Source organism: Apodemus sylvaticus, chromosome 13, assembly GCF_947179515.1.
Source record: "Apodemus sylvaticus chromosome 13, mApoSyl1.1, whole genome shotgun sequence".
Taxonomy (NCBI): domain Eukaryota; kingdom Metazoa; phylum Chordata; class Mammalia; order Rodentia; family Muridae; genus Apodemus; species Apodemus sylvaticus.
In genome coordinates this window covers 37,965,913-37,975,101 of record NC_067484.1, presented here as the reverse complement: position 1 = coordinate 37,975,101, position 9,189 = coordinate 37,965,913, and the positions used below count along the sequence as shown (strand labels likewise).

At 37.4% G+C, this 9,189-nt stretch overlaps 1 non-coding gene across 1 annotated transcript; it reads left to right on the top strand.

The window, feature by feature from the left end:
* Positions 1-865: 865 nt before the first annotated feature.
* Positions 866-971, top strand: LOC127664308 (U6 spliceosomal RNA). The gene has a single exon (XR_007973156.1). It is a non-coding gene; the product is annotated as a U6 spliceosomal RNA (small nuclear RNA).
* The last annotated feature ends 8,218 nt before the right edge of the window (positions 972-9,189 follow it).

The following is a 9,189-nucleotide window of genomic DNA, read 5'->3' as shown; positions in this document are numbered from 1 at the left end:
CTAGCTTATTTGGGGAAATTTTCAATTTTTAGTAATACAAGAAACTAGATGATCTATTATTAAAGGATCAAGGATAGAACTTACAGAATAGAATATTTCCTTCAATAAAAAAAAGATATTAATTAGCCAATACAAACTTTCTCTTCGAAATTAATTTGTGAATTACTTTTGCCTAGAGCTTTCTTATCTTCTCAGAAATTCTGGCTTTGTGATGAGGTAGTGTGTGCCTACAGAATTTTTGATTAATTATTTATTTTACATGCTATTATCTCCTTAGAGTCTTCTATGGTGGAATAGCAAAGCAACTCAGCAATGTGACTAATGTTTAAATTCATCATCAGAGTGCTCACTGGAAAAAGCAGGATGGTGAAGGCTCTTTGCCATTTTAGGATACAATATATGAATAATCTTTCCTCAAGTCTTACTTGCAACTCTGCAAGAGCAGCTTGTAGGATAACAGCCTTTTCTTGCATCTCTTCATTTTGGTAAGTCCTGTCAGAAAGAATAGGGCTCCTGTGGACCAAGAAGAGCAAACATGTTGAGACTCAACAGGAATCGTTTGAATATATAAGTATTTGGTTTTTTTTCTTTGGCATTTTATTACTATTGTACTGAAAACCAGCAAATGATCACATGTTCATATTAATGCTTATACATCTCTATTGAGATTTGCAACTAATTGAGAATACAGGTCCATTATAGCCAAACAGTGGATGGAACTTGGGAACTCCTTTGGAAGATTTGGGAGAAGGATTGAGGGCCCTGAAGAGGATAGGAACTCCACAGGAGGAACCAACAGAGTCAACTAACCTGGATCCTTGGGGATCTCAGAGACATAACCACCAACCATAGAACATGCATGGGCGTGATCACTTCAGCAGCACTTATTCTAAAATTGGAATGATACGAGAAGATTAGCATGGCCCCTGTGCAAGGATGACATGCAAATTTGTGAAGTATTCCATATTTGTTAAGAAACAGGAGAGAGCATACACTAGTAGCTTAACAGCACACCTGAAAGCCCTGGAACAAAAAGAAGCTAATTCACCCAAGAGGAGTAGAAGACAGGAAATCATCAAACTCAGGGCTGAAATCAATCAAGTAGAAACAAAGAGAACCATACAAAGAATCAACAAAACCAGGAGCTGGTTCTTTGAGAAAATCAACAAGATAGATAAACCCTTAGCCAGACTAACCAAAGGACACAGAGACAGTATCCAAATTAACAAACTTAGAAATGAAAAGGGAGATATAACAACAGAAACTGAGGAAATTCAAAAAATCATTAGATCCTACTACAAAAGCTTATATTCAACACAACTGGTGAAACTAGAGGAAATGGACAATTTCCTAGACAGATACAAAACACCAAAATTAAATCAGGATCAAATAGATCATTTAAACAGTCCCATAAGCCCTAAAGAAATAAAAAGAGTCATAGAAAGTCTCCCAACCAAAAAAAGCACAGGACCAGATGGTTTTAGTGCAGAATTCTATCACACCTTCAAAGAAGACCTAACACCAATACTATTCTTTAAACTATTCCACAAAACAGAAACAGAAGGAACACTACCCAACTCATTCTATGAAGCCACAATTTGCTGACACCAAAACCACACAAATATCCAACAAAGAAAGAGAACTTCAGGCCAATTTCCCTTATGAATATGGATGCAAAAATACTAAATAAATTTCATGCCAACTGAATCCAAGAACACATCAAAACAATCATCCACCATGATCAAGCAGGCTTCATCCCAGGAATGCAGGGATTCAGTTCAATATACAGAAATCCATCAATGCAATCCACTACATAAACAAACTCAAAGAAAAAAAAACCACATGGAAATTTCATTAGATGCTGAAAAAGCATTTAACAAAATTCAGCATCCTTTCATGCTAAAAGTCTTAGAAAGAACAGGAATTCATACCTAAACATAGTTAAAGCAATATACAGCAAACCGGTAGCCAACATCAAACTAAATGGAGAGAAACTTGAAGCAATCCCACTAAAATCAGGGACTAGACAAGGCTGCCCTCTCTCCCCATACCTTTTCAATATAGTACTTGAAGTTCTAGCTCGAGCATTAGAAAACATAAGTATCTCAAAGGGATACAAATTGGAAAGGAAGAAGTCAAACTATCATTATTTGCAGATGATATGAGAGTCTACTTAAGTGACCAAAAAACTTCACCAGAGAACTCCTACAGCTGATAAACAACTTTAGCAAAGTGGTTGGTTATAAAATCAACTCAAGCAAATCCTATACTCAACGGATACGCAGGCTGAGAAAGAAGTTAGGGAAATGACACCCTTCACAATAGCCACAAGCAATATAAAGTATCTTGGCATGACTCTAACCAAACAAATAAAAGATCTGTATGACAAGAACTTCAGGTCTCTGCAGAATGAAATCAAAGAATACATCAGAAAAAGGAAAAATCTTCCATGCTCATGGATTGACAGGATTAATATAGTAAAAATGGCCATCTTGCCAAAAGCAGTATACAGAGTCAATGCAATCCCCATCAAAATCCCAACCCAGTTCTTCATAGAGTTGGAAAGATCAATTCCCAAATTCATCTGGAATAACAAAAAACCTAGGCTAGCTAAAACTATTCTCAACAGTAAAAAAAACTTCTGAGGGAATCAGTATCCCAGACCTCAAGCAGTACTACAGAGCAATAGTTCTCAAAACTGCATGGTATTAGTACAGTGACAGGCAAGTGGATCAATGGAATAGTATTGAAGACCCAGAAAAAAACCCAAACACCTATGGTCACTTGATCTTCGACAAAGAAGCAGAAAACATCCAGTGGAAAAAAAAGATAGCCTTTTCAACACATGGTGCTGTTTCAACTGGAGGTCAGCATGCAGAAGAATGCGAATTGATCCATTCTTATCTCCTTGTACTAAGTTCAACTCCAAGTGGATCAAGGACCTCCACATTAAACCAGACACACTGAAACTAATAGAAAAGAAACTGGGGAAGATCCTTGAGGACATGGGCACAGGGGAAAAGTTCCTGAACAGAACACCAATAGCTTATGTTCTAAGATCAAGAATTGACAAATGGGATCTCATAAAATCACAAAGTTTTTGTAAGGCAAAGGACACCGTCAAAAGGACAAAACAGCAACCAACAAATTGGGAAAAGATCTTCATCGACCCTACATCCAACAGAGGGCTAATATCCAATATATACAAAGAACTCAAGAAGTTAGACCCAAGAGAACCAAATAACCCTATTAAAAAATGAGGTACAGAGCTAAACAAAGAATTTTCACCTGAAGAAATTTGGATGGCCAAGAAGCCCCTTAAGAAATGTTCAACATCATTAATCATTAGAGAAATGCAAATCAAAACAACCCTGAGATTTCACCTTACACCAGTCAGAATGGCTAAGGTTTAAAAGTCAGGATACAGCAGGTGTTGGCGAGGATGTGGAGAAAGGAACACTCCTCCACTGCTGGTGGGATTGCAAGATGGTGCAACCACTATGGAAATCAGTCTGGTGGTTCCTCAGAAAACTGGGCATGACACTTCAGGAGAACACTGTTATACCTCTCCTGGGCATATACCCAGAGGATTCCCCGGCATGCAATAAGGACACATGCTTCACTATGTTCATAGCAACCTTATTTATAATAGCCAGAAGCTGGAAAGAACCCAGATGTCCCTCAGTGGATGAATGGATACAGAAAAGGTGGTATATTTACACAATGGAATACTACTCAGCAATTAAAAACAATGAATTCATGAAATTATTTAGTCAAATTGTTGGAACTGGAAAATATCATCCTAAGTGAGGTAACCCAATCACAAAAGAATACATATGGAATGCAGTCACTGATAAGCGGATATTAATTAGCCCAGAAGCTCTGAATACTCAAGACACAGTATATCAAATGATTCCCAAGAAGAAGGAAGGAGAGGGCCCTGGTCCTGGAAAGGCTTGATTCAGCATTCTAGGGGAGTACAAGGATAGAGAAATGGGAGGGAGGTGATTGGAGAATGGGTGGAGAGAAGAGGGCTTATGGGACATATGCAGAGGGGACCGGGAAAGGGGAAAGCATTTGGAATGTAAACAAAGAATATAGAAAAGAAAAAGGAAAAAAAGGGAACATGCATGGGCTAGACCTGGCCCCTCACACATATGTAGCAGATGTACAGTCTGGTCTTAACAACTAGAGAGGTGCCTACCCTAAAAGCTGTTGCCTATCTGTGGAATATGTTCATGGGTTGCCTTGTCTGACCTCAGTGGAAGAGGATTTACCCAGCCCTGCAGAGACTTATGGGCCAGGATGGAAGGATATCCTGGGGGGGGGGGGGGGCACCTTCACCTTTTCAGAAAGAAGTGGAAGGGGAAGAGGGAGGAATTGTGCTAGGGGATGAATGGAACAGGAACAGTGATCAGGATGTAAAGCAAATAAGGAAAAAAGAAAAAAGGAAGAAAAGAAAAAAGAAACAAGTCCATTAAAGGGAAATAAATATAAAAACTCAGTATCACCAACTAATGAAGTTATTTTTTACAATTGTCAAGAACTGAATATTCTATAACTCTAGGATCCTATGGTGAAATCCTTATCCCAAAGTAATGGTTTTAAATACAAACTTTTGGGAGATAACTTTACACTAAAACATCTCACATCTAAAAATGATTCCCTTATAAAAGATCCTTGGAATCTCTGAAGAGATCGCTGACCACTTCCACCAGGTAAGACCATAGTAAGTTCTTGATGCAGATCCTACTATACCATGGAATTAGATTTTCAAGCTTCCATTCAATTACCATAGTAATTAAAACTCCATTACTTATATAGTTTATCAATTATAAATGATATAAGGGATAGAATTATAAACTCTATAGTTTGCTATATTTTATTCTAGCACTCCTATAGACTAAGAAAATATTCTTTTCCTATTTTTAAAAGTAATTTATATTTTACAAGTGTTTTTCTTTATATTCATAGTTTACCTCTCATATAATACAAATATTACTTCTTTGTTAAATATTGGCCAGTTATAGAGCCTGACAATACTTAATAAAGGTATATAACAATTACCCTTAATAAACTTGTAGGAATAGGAACCAATAAAATTCTACACATAATGCTTACTTTGTAACATTTGATGCAGCCATTGTAGGAAAACTTTCTGAAACATATCTGTCTTTGACATTTCAGTAGCAGTATAATGATGAGGATGAAAATAGTAGGTAGCTGCCAGCTTTTTGAAGCTTACAATTTGTTTTGTTTATGTATAAATAATGTTACCTTCCTTTGTAGTATGAGCCTGGTATGGGTGTCTGCATTGCTAAGCATTGAGACATGCAAAAACAGTTTTTGACTGAAGGGAAAACCAACTATAATCTGCATGAGACATTGCCTTACAAAGGCATTCAACCAATTTCTCCAAGTATCCACAAGTTTTAAAAGTTAGCAGAATTATTGCAAACTGAGATCATTTGGAAAGAAAAACCTGTGTTTTAAGATGGTATATTCTCAATACTTAATCAATCTCCTTGTGGCCCTTCCCACCAAGTCAAAAACCTCTTCTCTATTTCTCACTCTTATTCAGATATCTGATCCAAGATTAATTTTTAGCTCTATACCAGGAGATTCACAGAATGCTGTGACTCATTTTGTGCAGTGTGTGTATGTTTCCTCCACATCACTCCACATGGAGGTCCCCCTTCATATCATTGTGGGTGGCATTCTTTGAATAAAACACGCTGCTTGTTATGCTACAATACAGCTCCTACTGTTCTAGTCTGTGGCATTTTACTTACACAAGTAGCTGTCTTGACTGTTTACCAGTGAGTGATGCTGGCCACAAGTTATGTTGCATATTCAGCTTCAGGAGATGCTGGCAGTATTCCTAACAAATTTATATATTCAGTAGCAGCTAAAGAAGATTTCGAAGATGCTTGATATTTTTGTTAACATTTTCCATCAATATTTTCAAGTATCAGCCATCCAGGTGGGTTAAGATGACATTTCATTTGAATTCTGGTTATCATGCTCATGAACTAAGACTTAGCCACCTACATGTGCTTCATGGATATACTATCATGTTTAGTAATGGTCTTACTAAAATATTTTCCTATTGGGCTACATATCATTTTCTCATAATATTCTGTACAATTTCTTTCTATAATCTTGGAGAAAGATTCTCTGTGATTTGTGTGTTGAAAATATTTTCTGCCATTATGCATCTTAACTATACTGACGTAAACATTTTTCTTGAATAATTTCACTGATTTAAATAGTTTTTAATACATTGTGGCTGTATTTCTTGCTTTGTGTACCTTATTATGACAGTTTATATATCCCCAAAGAAAGACATTGTTTTCCAGATGCAGTATTTTTTTATTGATATATTTTTTATTTACATTTCAAATGATTTCCCTTTTTCTGGGTCCCCACTCCCCGCAAGTCCCATAAGCCCTCTTCCCTCCCCCTGTTCCTCCATCTACCCCTTCCCACTTCCCTGTTCTGGAATTCCCCTATACTCTTCCACTGAGTCTTTCCAGAACCAGGGCCACTCCTCCGTTCTTTGTGGACATCATTTAATTTGTGGATTATGTCTTGGGTATTCAAAGTTTCTAGGCTAATATCCACTTATCAGTGAGTGCATACCATGATTGATATTTTGAGACTGGGTTACCTCACTTAGTATGATGTTCTCCAGCTCCATCCATTTGTCTAAGAATTTCATGAATTCATTGTTTCTAATGGCTGAATAGTACTCCATTGTGTAAATATATCACATTTTTGGATCCATTCCTCTGTTGAAGAACGCCTGGGTTCTTTCCAGCTTCTGGCTACTACAAATAGGGCTGCTATGAACATAGTGGAGCATGTGTCCTTATTGCATGCTGAAGAATCCTCTGGATATATGCCCAGGAGTGGTATAGCAGGGTCCTCAGGAAGTCTCATGCCCAGTTTTCTGAGGAACCGCCAGACTGATTTCCAGAGTGGTTGTACCAATTTGCAACCCCACCAGCAGTGGAGGAGTGTTCCTCTTTCTCCACATCCTCGCCAACACCTGCTGTCTCCTGAGTTTTTGATCTTAGTCATTCTGACTGGTATGAGGTGAAATCTCAGGGTTGTTTTGATTTGCATTTCCCTAATGATTAATGATGTTGAACATTTCTTAAGGTGTTTCTCAGCTCTCCAAAGTTCTTCATGTGAAAATTCTTTGTTTAGCTCCATACTCCACATTTTAATGAGGTTATTTGGTTCTCTGGGTTCTACCTTCTTGAGTTCTTTGTATATATTAGATATTAGCCCTCTCTCGGATATAGGGTTGGTGAAGATCCTTTCCCAATCTGTTGGTTGACATTTTGTCCTTTTGACAGTGTCTTTTGCCTTACAGAAACTTGTAGTTTTATGAGGTCCCATTTGTCAATTCTCGATCTTAGAGTATAAGCTATTGGTGTTCTATTCAGGAACTTTTTCCCCTGTGACCATGTCCTCCAGGGTCTTCCCCAGTTTCTTTTCGATTAATTTCAGTGTGTCAGGTTTTATGTGGAGGTCCTTGATCCATTCGGAGTTGAGTTTAGTACAAGGAGATAAGAATGAATCGATTCTCATTCTTCTGCATCCTGACCTCCAATTGAACCAGCACCATTTGTTGAAAAGACTATATTTTTTTCCACTGGATGCTTTCAGCTCATTTGTCGAAGATCAAGTGACCGTAGGTGTGTTGGTTCATTTCTGGGTCTTCAATCCTATTCCATTGATCTGCATGCCTGATATTGTACCAATACCATGCAGTTTTTATCACTATTATCTGTAGTAAAGTTAAAAGTCTGGGATACTGAATCCCCCTGAAGTTCTTTTACTGTTGAAAAGAGTCTTAGCTATCCTGGGTTTTTTGTTATTCCAGATGAATTTAAGAATTGCTCTTTCTAGCTCTATGAAGAACTGGGTTGGGATTTTTATGGGGATAGCATTGAATCTGTAGATTACCTTTAGCAAGATGGCCATTTTAACTATATTAATCTTGCCAATCCACGAGCATGGAAGATTTTTCCATTTTCTGAGATCTTCTTCGATTTCCTTCTTCAGAGATCTGAAGTTCTTGTCATTATAGGTCTTTCACTTGTTTGGTTAGAGTCACCCCAAGATACTTTATGCTGTTTGTAGCTATTGTGAAGGGAGTCATTTCCCTAATTTCTTTCTCAGTCTGCTTGTCCTTTGAATATATAAAGGCTACTGATTTGCTTGCATTGATTTTGTAGCCAGCCACTTTGCTGAAGTTGTTTATCAGCTGTAGGAGGTCTCTAGTAGAGTTTTTAGGGTCACTTAATTATACTATCTTATCATCTGCAAATAGTGATAGTTTGATTTCTTCCTTTCCAATTTGTATCCCTTTGGCATCCTTATGTTGTCTAATTGCTCTAGCTAGGACTTCAAGAACTATATTGAAAAGATATGGAGAGAGGGGGCAGCCTTGTCTAGTCCCTGATTTTAGTGGGATTGCTTCAAGTTTTTCTCCATTTAGTTTGATGTTGGCTACCGGTTCGGTGTATATTGCTTTTACTATGTTTAGATAGGGCCCTTAAATTCCTGACCTTTCCAAGACTTTTAACATGAAAGGATGCTGAATTTTGTCAAATGCTTTTTCAGCATCTAATGAAATGATCATGTGGGTTTTTTTTCTTTGAGTTTGTTTATGTAGTGGATAGCATTGATGTATTTCCTTATGTTGAACCATCCCTGCATCCCTGGGATGAAGCCTACTTGATTATGGTAGATGATCATTTTGATGTGTTCTTGGGCAAGAATTTTATTGATTATTTTTATTGGCCTGAAATTCTCTTTCTTAGTTAGATCTTTGTGTGGTTTTGGTATCAGCATAATAGTGGCTTCATAGAAGGAGTTGGGTAGTATTCCTTCTGTTTCTATTCGGTGGAATAGTTTGAAGAGTATTGGTGTTAAGTCTTCCTTGAAGGTCTGATAGAATTCTGCACTGAAACTATCTGGTCCTGTGCTTTCTTGGTCAGAAGGCTATCTATGACCCCTTCTATTTCTTTAGGGGTTATGAGTCTGTTTAGATGGTCTATTTGATCCTGGTTTAATTTTGGTAATTGGTATCTGTCTAAGAAACTGTCCATTTCCTCCAGATTCTCCAGTTATATTGAGTACAGGTTTTTGTAGTAGGATCTGATGATTTTTTGA